The 10756-nt window shown below is 39.8% G+C and overlaps 1 protein-coding gene across 4 annotated transcripts in view; it reads right to left on the reverse strand.

Moving 5' to 3' along the window:
* BAZ2B (bromodomain adjacent to zinc finger domain 2B) overlaps positions 1-7105 on the reverse strand; it is a 183808-nt gene extending 176703 nt beyond the window's left edge. For all 4 annotated transcript variants that reach the window (XM_081004894.1, XM_081004889.1, XM_081004895.1 and 1 more), the window contains exon 1: positions 6773-7105. The gene's annotated coding sequence lies outside the window, so the exon portion shown is untranslated. The remainder of the gene's footprint in view (positions 1-6772) is intronic.
* Between the last annotated feature and the right edge of the window lie 3651 nt (positions 7106-10756).

Raw genomic sequence — 10756 nt, forward strand, 5'->3', positions numbered from 1 at the left:
AGGAAGACTTCTGGTCACTTAAGGTTGCAATTCTAAACATATTTAATACACAGCAAGTTAAGCTTAGAGTAAGAATGCTTAGGACTGTCCTCCATTTACACTTGCTTAACTCTGTGCTGAATAGTAGCCCTATATTTTACAAAAAACAAAGCAAAACAGTATGCATCTGGTTACCCTGTTTTGTATCTATATGTAGAAAACTAATAGAAAGCGCCAATTAGACCAACATGGAAGGGCTGCTGAATGCACAGAAGCAGATGGAGGAAAATATTATTCCATTTGTTCCACATTGTGCACACACAGTCACACTTGCAACAATATGAACACAATAAGGAAGAATGGATAGGACAGTGTTATTTTAAAGGATAATTTGATCTCGATCTTACAACTGTATCAGTGAAAACTACAGGCCTAACATGTAAAACAAAAAACCTTGAGCACATCACAGAAATTTATTTTCCTTTTCAGGAAACTATTCATCTTAAATGCTATTTTACTGCCTACTCATACAAAACTGGCCTGGCTTGCACGTAACAGTAAACCAAAGTTAAACAAACTATGGTTTACCAGGAATAATCTGGCGCAGGAAGCTCAAATCACGCCCTCTCCCTTTTCTCTTTCCCACTCCAGGAAAAAACAAACCAGAGCACTGGCTTATACTACGTGCAAACCAGAGCTCATAGATGGTTTCTCTTAAAACAACTCACAGGAGTTGGTTCCCAAGTAACATTAAGCCAGAACTCTGGTCTGTTTCCTCCTGATGTGGCAAAGGGGAAATGGGAGTGGCAGACATAATCTGAGTAGCACGCACCAGCATGTTTGCTCCTTCCCAGTAAGCCATTAACTTCAGCTTCCCATTATGTGCAAACCAAGCCATTGTGTAATTCTGTGGTGCTTTTAATTGTAATTTTTACAGAAACATGGTTTATAAGTACATGAACAGAAGTGGCAGTTAATATATTAACTATTACAAAAAGGTTTATTTTTAGATGAGCTAACCAGCTATTATGTCTTACGTTATTCATGACATACAAATTCGTGAAGCGTTCCATATTTTTTATTAAACAATCTATGGCCTTTTAAGCTGTGGGGTGGATAGTGTTCTTGTTTGTTGCTATGGTGTGTATTTTTGTGTTTTTATATGCTGCGATCCTCAGATGAAGGACAATATGGAAATTTAATAAAATTTTAAAGTATCAATTCAGCATACAGGGAGGCAGAAGTAGATTAGAATGGAATGGCTGAAATACATCCATGTCAGAACCCTAACGAAGAAGACCTTATGAAAGAAAATAGTACATATGAATCAAAGTACCATCCCAAACTTTTATGAAAATAAAATTTAAGTAGAAAAGATCAATCTGACAGAGTTATCTATCCAGCAGGTGTGGTGTTGTGGCATACTACAGATTCCCTTGCATGTTACATCAATAATATACAAGATGCCTTATACTATCTCAGACTATTTGCCCAACTAGCCTAGCTTTGCCTCTGACCAACAGTGATTCGCCAGAGTCTCAGGGCCTTGCACATCATCTGCTCCTTGAGCTTTTCAACTGGAGACACCAGGAGTTGAGCATGGGACCTTCTGTGGTCCCATGAACCTTCTGTGGACCACTGAACTATGGTCCCTTGGAAACCAATCTCACAGAGTTCAATGCCATTTATGCCCCAGTGAGTTTACTAAGCATTGCAGTCTTACAATGGGAGCTAGAAGGTCCTGATTTGAGCCTCACCCGGGTTACGAATTCATTAGATTACCTTAGGCAAGTCTTTATTCTCTTAGCCTCAAGCCTCCAACTGCAATATGGGGACTTGGTTCCCTTACATGCCTATTGTTAATTGTTACAGTACTGAGATAATGTAGAGTGGAGTGCTTTGAACACTTGAAACATGCTGTAAATGCTATGCATTTTGATGTTTATTATTATTACTATAGTTCACTCAACTTCCCCCCCAACTTATAAAAATAGCACATGAAACAGTTTTCTCAACTCTCTGTCTTGTAGAAATGTTCTCCCCTTGATTTCATCCGAGCACATACTCATATGCAGATCAATTTTCAACCAGCTTTCCAACGTGAATACATAATTCTGTCTTATTAACTTTGTCAGCAGTTTTCTTGCCGATTCTAGCACTTTTATTTATTTTATTTTATTTTAAAAGGTCACAGCCCACTGCCGAAAACTGTTCAACAGAAATGTGTCCCCATGGTAAGTAAAATTTGGGGGCCTCAGCAACATTTTATAAACACTCAGTTTCTGCTGCTTCTGCTCCTCACCAAAATCGACTTCAAATGCACAACTTGCTTGAATAAAGTTAAACATCATTCAACCCCTATTCCAGTTTTGAAAACCAAAAATCTCTATAGATCGAGATCACACTGGATCAAGATGCAGCCTACCACATGCAAGATCTATAAGCGTGTGCTGGGTTGTGATAATTACTTTTAAAACTGGAATTCACCCTTGACAATAAAGAGAAGCACGAGAAGGGGCCTATTTTAACAACAAACTACTGGCTGAGAAGGAGCATGGCACTGATTCTAAGGATGCTTTGACCCTATCACGTTATTTGTCATAAATTTTATTTTTTTTATTTCTGAAATCTCCTGGGAACAAATCCTAGTCATTCTAGTTCTTGATCTAGGCTAATATTTAGAATCTAGACGCAATCAAATACCAGCACATCGTTTCACTCATTTAGGAAGATCAGAAAGAAAGCATGAACTTTCCTGCAACTGTGGTATTCTGCATCTTGTGTAGGAACACAAAAGTAGCAACAAAGACATTAACAATTGCAGTTCAAGCTGGGAGTGACTGTTCTGTTTCAATTCAATGACACCACTAATGGCTTCTTAGCAGCTCCATGAAATCAACCAGCTGTCAAGTCGATGCATCAGAAGGAACAGTTACGCACTCCCCTAAGAAAAAGCAACACATCAGGATGTTTGGCAAAACATCTGCTCCTTTACACTGCAGTTCTATAATAAACATGCAAACAAAGAAATGAAAAAAGGGTAAAGGCAACCAGAAATCCAAGGCTTTCATTACTCTTTTATTTGAATGTTTAATAAGTGTCTTGCAAGGAAAGGAAAGGGGGGGAAGACTCGCAAACTATCAATTTGTGTGGCAGGTCTTATCTTACTATAAACCCATAGACAACTAGAAGGTACACTATTTTGTTTATGTATAAATATCCTTTTAACTCCAACTATGTTCCCCAACTATTATTCACATTTCTCTTTTTCTCTCTATCAGACACATATAGACAGAAACACAAACACACATACACGCAATATTAGCAAACACTGATTTTAACCATTTCACAATACAAACTATTATACTAAGCCTGAACTTTAAAAGTTAACATCACTTTCTTGAAATATACACATGCAAGCAGTTCAGATATTTATTTGATTTCGATATTAGATAAATATTAGTATTATAACCCTGTGGTCCAAGAGAAATACTGTTCACAGATATATTTATCAATTGAACAAAAATTACAACAATAAAAAATATTCAGATTTCCAAAATCCTTAAGCCCCCCACCACCACTTAGATTCACAAAACTACATGCATGTATCTTATTTCAGATGCTATTATTTCAAAATCAGCAAGATGCAAGACATTTAAAAAAGCTTCTTCCTTGCCAGATTAGATTTACATTGTGTGAAATAATCTTACATCTGAAACATACCTCTTAAATATTTAAGCTTCCCACCCCCACCACACACATCCAATATAGAAAATGCTTTCAGCTACACTACGGTTTTTGTGATATTTCATGCTATATTGATTATGCGGCATTGTGACTAAAATGTGCACACAGTTTACAATAGGTGTGGGTATCAAATGTACTTAACTACCATTTTCTTAAACTGCTTATCTTCTGTTGCTCACCGTTTATAATCTGCCAAATCTTCCAGGCCTTTGTTGCATGTATAATTTAAAGCCATCTGTTCTATGTGCTTTTAACTATTTCAACATTTTCTTCCATCTAAGATTCACATAACTGGCAGCCTTTCAATTCAGCAAGGCTTTCTAAAGTGACTCCTTTTTTAAAAAAAGAAAATGAAAATAACACACTAAGGTAAATTGTTTACTTTTGTAAACATGAAGGCACATTTCCTAGTGAAGCATAAAAATATGCTAAATCTGTCATTCAGTTTTTAGTGTACTGAAGAAAGGAACATCTTGATGTTCTAAAAATGTTCATATTAGTTTCCATGCTAATTGTAGTCAATGGTGTGCCCCCCCCCCCACTATGAAGACAAAGGGAATGCAAATTAAACACAGGGAGTTTCATGTTGTTAGTGCAAGTGTAAATAGGTGGAAAGAAAAACAAAACAAATACAGGAGGCAGAATGGAAAAGTAGAATTCTCTTCAAATATCCAATTATTTATGCACTATTCAGAGTTTCATTAAGTTTTGCCCTGTGATCAAGATAACTTTTTTTTATAAAATCAAAAGAGTATCTGTTGAGGAGAGGTAAATTAAAAGCACAATACTTTTTGTTGCTTCTCTATTCAAAACTGGAGACAATAAGAGCTTATAGCCAGAGGTAATTTGATTTTTTTTTTCTAGTTAGTAATTTGGAACTTAGCATACTAACTGCATTTTGAAAGCCCCAGACAACAGCATGTGGGACACTATCTACAGTGCAGGCAGTATCTACAGGTCCTGTCCCTCTAGAATTTTCTAAATTCACAAAGAGTGTGCAGGTTAAAATAAAATGAAAAAGACCTACAATTTTTGGAATTTATTTTGGGGTTGCAGGAAAGAGTTTGCTACTCTCTTTGCCATCAGCTATGCAGGCAAGGTTTCTAAAAGGAATGTCATCATCTCTTGCGTTTGGCAATGATAGTCACTTGCAAAGCAATTTAATATTTATCCATCAGTGAACTACCATATCATATGATATGTTTTTTTAAAAAAAATAATAAGAACATGACATGCCCTGGCAGTTAAAAGAATTTTTTTGCATGTGAACAAGTGAAAAGTCAAACTGTGAAAAAATTAAAGCCTACAATATATATAAATCCAGATATTTCTCCACCTGTTAAGCAAAAATACACAGGCTAGTCCTTTCATGCCAATCCCTCCTGCACGTTTTAATAAGCTAAAATTAGACACTCCCTCTTCAATACAGCTTAAAACTTGTTCGACCAGAAACCTTTAGAAAAGCAAGAAACACAAACATACACACACACACCCCGTTGGAGGTGGGGTCCCTTTAAAAACTTCACATGACGTCACCGTCTGTACCCTGTTAGATTCCCTAAACTTTGTGCCTTATCCAACAGGACGTGAAGGATTTCACCCCTTTCAAAGAGGGAGACACATACACATATACATACATACACAAGACTTGGAATCTTTTTTTTTTTTAATGCCCAAGATGGCGAAAGGCTTGTTGTTTAGAGGGCAGAAAAATGGAGGATATTGTAATATACACAAAGGGATAAATTTCAACAACTCGGCCAAGGGCTGCAGCTGCTTCTCTGGCTTTATAAGGAAGCAACACACACAAAAGAGAAAGGGGGACGAGGAAGAGAGAGGGAGGGAAAAGAAAGCAGCAAAGCGCCGAGAGGAGCCCAGGCGAGGGTCCCCCCTTGGCTTCCTCGCCCTCCTTCCCTCCGCGCTTTTCCCAAATAAAAAAGCGGAGTTTGGGGCAGTGGAACCTTTTAAAAAATAAAAATAAAAACAGGGAGGCAAATAAGAGGGTGGAGAAATGAAAGGAGCGAGGCGGGGGGAGTTTACTGTGGGATCCGAGAGGTGGGGAGGAGAAAGGCGAGAGGGGTCTCTTACTTTCCTGCTTTCACGCCCCCTCCCATCCACTATGGGGCAAACCCTCTCCTGGCTCCGAGCGACCGGCAGGGGGAGGCAGAAGGGATGGGGCAAGTAAAGGAGCCAAGGGGAGGAAGAGGAGGAGGAGGAGGAGGGCGACCGCACTAGGGTCCAGGTCTCCTTGGCTGTCATGCCCAAGGCGACTGGAGAAAGATCCGAGAGGGAAGGGGTGGGGTGGGGAAAGGGCAGCCAAGGAAGACACAAAAGCGGTCCGATTTGTGAAAGAGGTCGCCTGCATGCCCTGAGCCAGCCTTGGGATAACCCCGAGACTTTCTGCCCAGCTATTGAGGGGGGGGGGCGAGAAATAAAAAGTTGAAGGGCGCCGGAGAGAGAGGTGTAGTGCGGGAAGCGCCTGGCACGGGGATCTCTCGCGCGCCCGGCGGAGGAGAGCTGCGATTTCCACCCAGCCCCGCACGCCTGTGCCAGCCCACCCGCCCCTCCTTGTCCCGAGTGCACAAGGTCAGTTTCACTTTCCAGACTTGGACCTCCTCCTCCTCCTCCTCCTCGCCGCCGTACTATTACGGACGCGCCGGGGCTAATAATAGTCATTAATACATTACGCACAGGCTTAAAAAAAACAACCCCACACGTCCCTCCGATGCACGAACGCGTCAAGCCCGGCAACAAAGAGATGTTTTGGGGAGCCGCCGCAAGACACTCCGAGGAGAGCCAGCATTCTCTCTCTCTCTCCCCCCTCATACCCTCCCCCGCCCCATAGTCTCCTTTACATCCCCTCTCTCTCCCCCCCCTTTTCCCTCCCCACCCCATCACCCCCTCGGCTTGCAGTACTAGCAAGAGCAACCCGACAACCATAATTCAGACTTCCACCTTAAAGCAATTTCTCTGCCTTCCCCACCCCCCCAGCCCGCACGCCGGCAACACCACACACTCCGCTTCCCCGAAAGCGATTCTAACTCACCTTTACAGTTTGGAAGAGAGATCTTGGGCCCCCCCTGTACATGCACACACCTCTTTTTTGTGTGTGTGGGGTGGGGTGGAGTTCAGGAGGAGATGGATGCGCGTTATCTGGGTGATGGGGACGCTGTCTTCCCCCAAACAGCCTGAAGAAGGGAGTGAAGAAAGAGGCTAGGAGATCTAACTAGGAGGATTCATGATAGTGTAACCCTCTCTCTATGTGTGTGCGTGTGTGTGTGCGCGCGCGTGTGCCTCCTCTCTCCTTCTCTCTCTCTCTCTCTCTCTGTCTGTCTCTGCTTTAGTTCCTTAGAGCGGCAGCAGCTTGAAGCAGATTCTCTTCTCAAGGTTTATTCAGCTTCACTTCCAGGCGAAGCCTTCACCAACCAAAAGTGACGTCAACCAACTCGGCTCCTCTCTTTCTAACAATGAAAGTTGCTGTTAAAGAAGGGGGGGTGTAAAACAGAGAGAGAGAATGGTTTCTCTCATTTCAGCCTCAGTAAGAAATGACTGGTCAGATTCCTTCTCTCTCCCGCCCCCACCCCGCGCACCACCAACGCTTCTCTCCCCCCCCCCCAAAAGCAGAAACAAAACAAAAAAAGCTGCAAGGGAACCAAAGGCATGATTCTTACTTCTTCGAAGTTCACCTTCAGTTCATTTAGTGAGCAAGTGTCCCCCTCAAGTTGTAAGAAAAGTTGAGCTTGGTTGCTTTGTTTTTGCTTTAAAACCAGGGGCTCCTGCAAGTGTGCATCGTTTGCGGCTGGAAGGTAAATCCATTAGCTTAGCCCCGCTGTTAAATGATCACTTAAAAAAAAAAAAGAAGCCACACGTGAAGATTTCGGGAAAGGGCTTCCCATGGAAAAGAGGCAGGGAGGGACTGGGTTAACTCCCTTTGGTGTAGGGAGTGCGCAAGCCACCCCAGCTACACAGAATTCTTCCAAGAAGCAGAAAAGGGAGGGCTTGTGGAATGGCAGTAAACCTACCAAATAACCCCCATCCATAATTTTTTAATGCAATGGAGATAAAATTACAATCAAATCAATAACAATAACAACAACAATGTGGGATTTTTATTATTAAGTTACTTTAAGACAAAGGTTTAAAGCTCTGATCCACTTTCTTTGAAATAAGACACCACTGATATGAGGGAAATGAATTACGTAGGCTTGAGATCATAAGAGTTCTTCTACTGACCTTCCTGGGGAAAAAAATATGCCTGAGCCATTGCAGTATACTGGAATGTGCTCACTGTAATAGATTCAAACTCTTAAATATTTCTTTGACAAAACGCATGGCACTCCACTGAGTCAATAGTTTACTACTCATGTCATTTTCTCCTCTCATGGCATAAAAGTCAAGCTCAGTCAGGGTTAAAGTACACTGCAAACAAAGAATTGCTTCCTGTAATCTATAAAATTAAGGGCCTAAAAATACAGCCAAGAACATACTTTGACTAGAAATAGAACGTGTGTGTGTGTGCGCGCGCAAGAGGATGTTTTCTTGCACTCTGAAACTGGAGCATGTAAGTTGCTGACGATGCTTTGCACTGTCAAGGGCCATTTAAAATGTGAAGGTTTTTAACATTAGATCTGAACAAAAGCTGGTTGGAACATCAAAATAATATGCACATGTAGAGAGATACTATTGTTTTGTGTTTCCTCTTCCAGGCACTGGCTGTGATTTTAATTGTGCTGGAGGATCTTCATTAGTATTAGCACATGGAGAGATTTCACAAAGCTGCTTCATTAGGAGGGGGGGGAGCTTGGCAGACTAGGTCTTTTTTGCATGCAATGAGAATGTCAGCCTTACCTCGGTCATTTGTAACATAATAAGTGCAAGCACAATGATTGCAATGCAGGAACACTGGGGGGGAAGGGCAGAAAACACTGCCTGTCTAACAAGGATATTTGAAAAGCTTCTCATTACACAGGAAAATGTATTCCAAAAAATTTAGTAGAAATTATGTCCTGACAGGCTGATGAAAAATCAGTTAATGGGGCTATGATTTTAATTGTAATATTGGTACTAGTTTATTTTGTTCCTAGGACTCACGTTCAGCAGCAAAATTGTGCTAGCATTTATTGATTTTTTTTCACAGCCACATTCCCGGAATACAGATTTTAATCATTTCACTACACCACACTCAGTAATTTCATTAAAAAGCTGGAACCTTCCATCCCCAGAAAAGCATTTAATTTCAATGACACACAATTTCTCTTAGCAGCAAACTGTCTCAACAGTAAAAGCTGGCCTAAGGTTCAAATGCATAATTTAATCCTGAGTTCTTCATGCTCTGCATTCCTTTGAAGCTATAATTTGACTAACTACCTAATAACTGTAATAAGGACAATGATTTCCTTATAATATATTATTAACCCATATTTAATTAACTCAGAGGCCAAGCTCTGTACATGTTTGATTGGGTCAGTAGTTCCATAACCTCAAAATTTACTAATAATATTCTTGGAGAAAAATGTGGCATAAGAATATAGCTATGAATATACCCAATTAGACATTTCACCCAGAATGATACCCATCAGAAGCTCATAAACTTTATTGGAAGGACAGTATTATCTCTCAAAAGATAGCAAGATTTTAAAATCCACAAAAAATAAACAATGCATTTCAATAATCCACGCAGTGAATTGTACTGGTGGTGTGCAGATACTTAAAAATCGACAGCATTACAACTTTATGATTTATGCTTATCATACTGGGACAAGTTAAAGTCAGTTAGTTTAGAATTATTACTAAGGAGCACATCTACAAGTGTAGTTAAAATAAGTCATCACATGTTAAAGAGATATATACTAACACTTTTAGGGTGCAGTCCTAAAAGTTGCTTTGCTGGCAGATAAATGCATAGAATAGTAAGGCATACAAACTGCTGCCCCTGTGCCATATCAAAAAAGATGATGTGATAGAAGCATTGTCAGGACAGCCTGTGGAACAATATGTCCATTCATCTAGATATATAAGATTGATGCAATTACTGATAACCATATATACAACTGACAACATCCATCTATCCTACGCATCTCTGACAACTACATTATATTCAGACCATCTTGGTCCCTCCCATGCTTTTATTTTACAAATAATTTTTTTACAATAATTTTTCCTCTGGATCATTAGAGATTTCAGACGATACCTGTCTCAATTCACTGGAAACCAATCTATTGATTTTGGCTTCAATTAGCATTTTAAAATATAGCAAGATCCGTTAATGGTGTTTGTAGTCCAAATCAAATGGTATTCCTTTAAGATAAATGGTAGCTGTTTTTGTTTGTTTGTTTGTTTGTTTCAATCACTACTGCAAATAAATATACACATAAATATTTCACTTACATGAAAACGTTTATCATATTCCTAATTAGCAGAAATCCACATAACTGAATACTGTTGATTCATTTGGGATAAGCAAGTTGGTGCATTTGGGATGAGCAAGTATGACATCAAAAATATTTATAGTCACCTGTGGTTTTCAGTTTTAGAAACAAACATTGCATTTTTACAATAACAATATGATGAATCAATTTTTAAAATTATTTACATTCTTTTTCAATTTACTGTGCAATCACTACTGTTAAAAAGTCCAGCAAATATAGCAGTAATGTACAGGAGTAATCACTTGAACTTTTTCCTTCCTTCCTTTTCTTGCTTGTCTAGGAAATCTGACAGTTCTTCTATCAATTTACTGCAGCCTTTAGAAGGGTTACCAATTGTATGGAAATAACTTGAAAAAGACAGCTGCAATTATGAGAGTCTTGCAAAGTTACCTATAGTTTATATAGGCCAGGTATCGCAAAGTTACCTTATCTCAGTATATTGGACTACATATATATGGGTGAAATTAACACATACCCTGGCTGCATTACAGTTTTTAAACTGGTGAAGTGAATGTTAATGTAATAGTTCTCCCATTCTTCCCGCTCTCCCTGTGCATCCCAGAAATCTCTTCCCTGATGTTGGGGAAACCTCCAGAACAGTA

This window comes from Podarcis pityusensis (genome assembly GCF_964106645.2).
Source record: "Podarcis pityusensis genome assembly, chromosome: 1".
Classification (NCBI taxonomy): Eukaryota; Metazoa; Chordata; class Lepidosauria; order Squamata; family Lacertidae; genus Podarcis; species Podarcis pityusensis.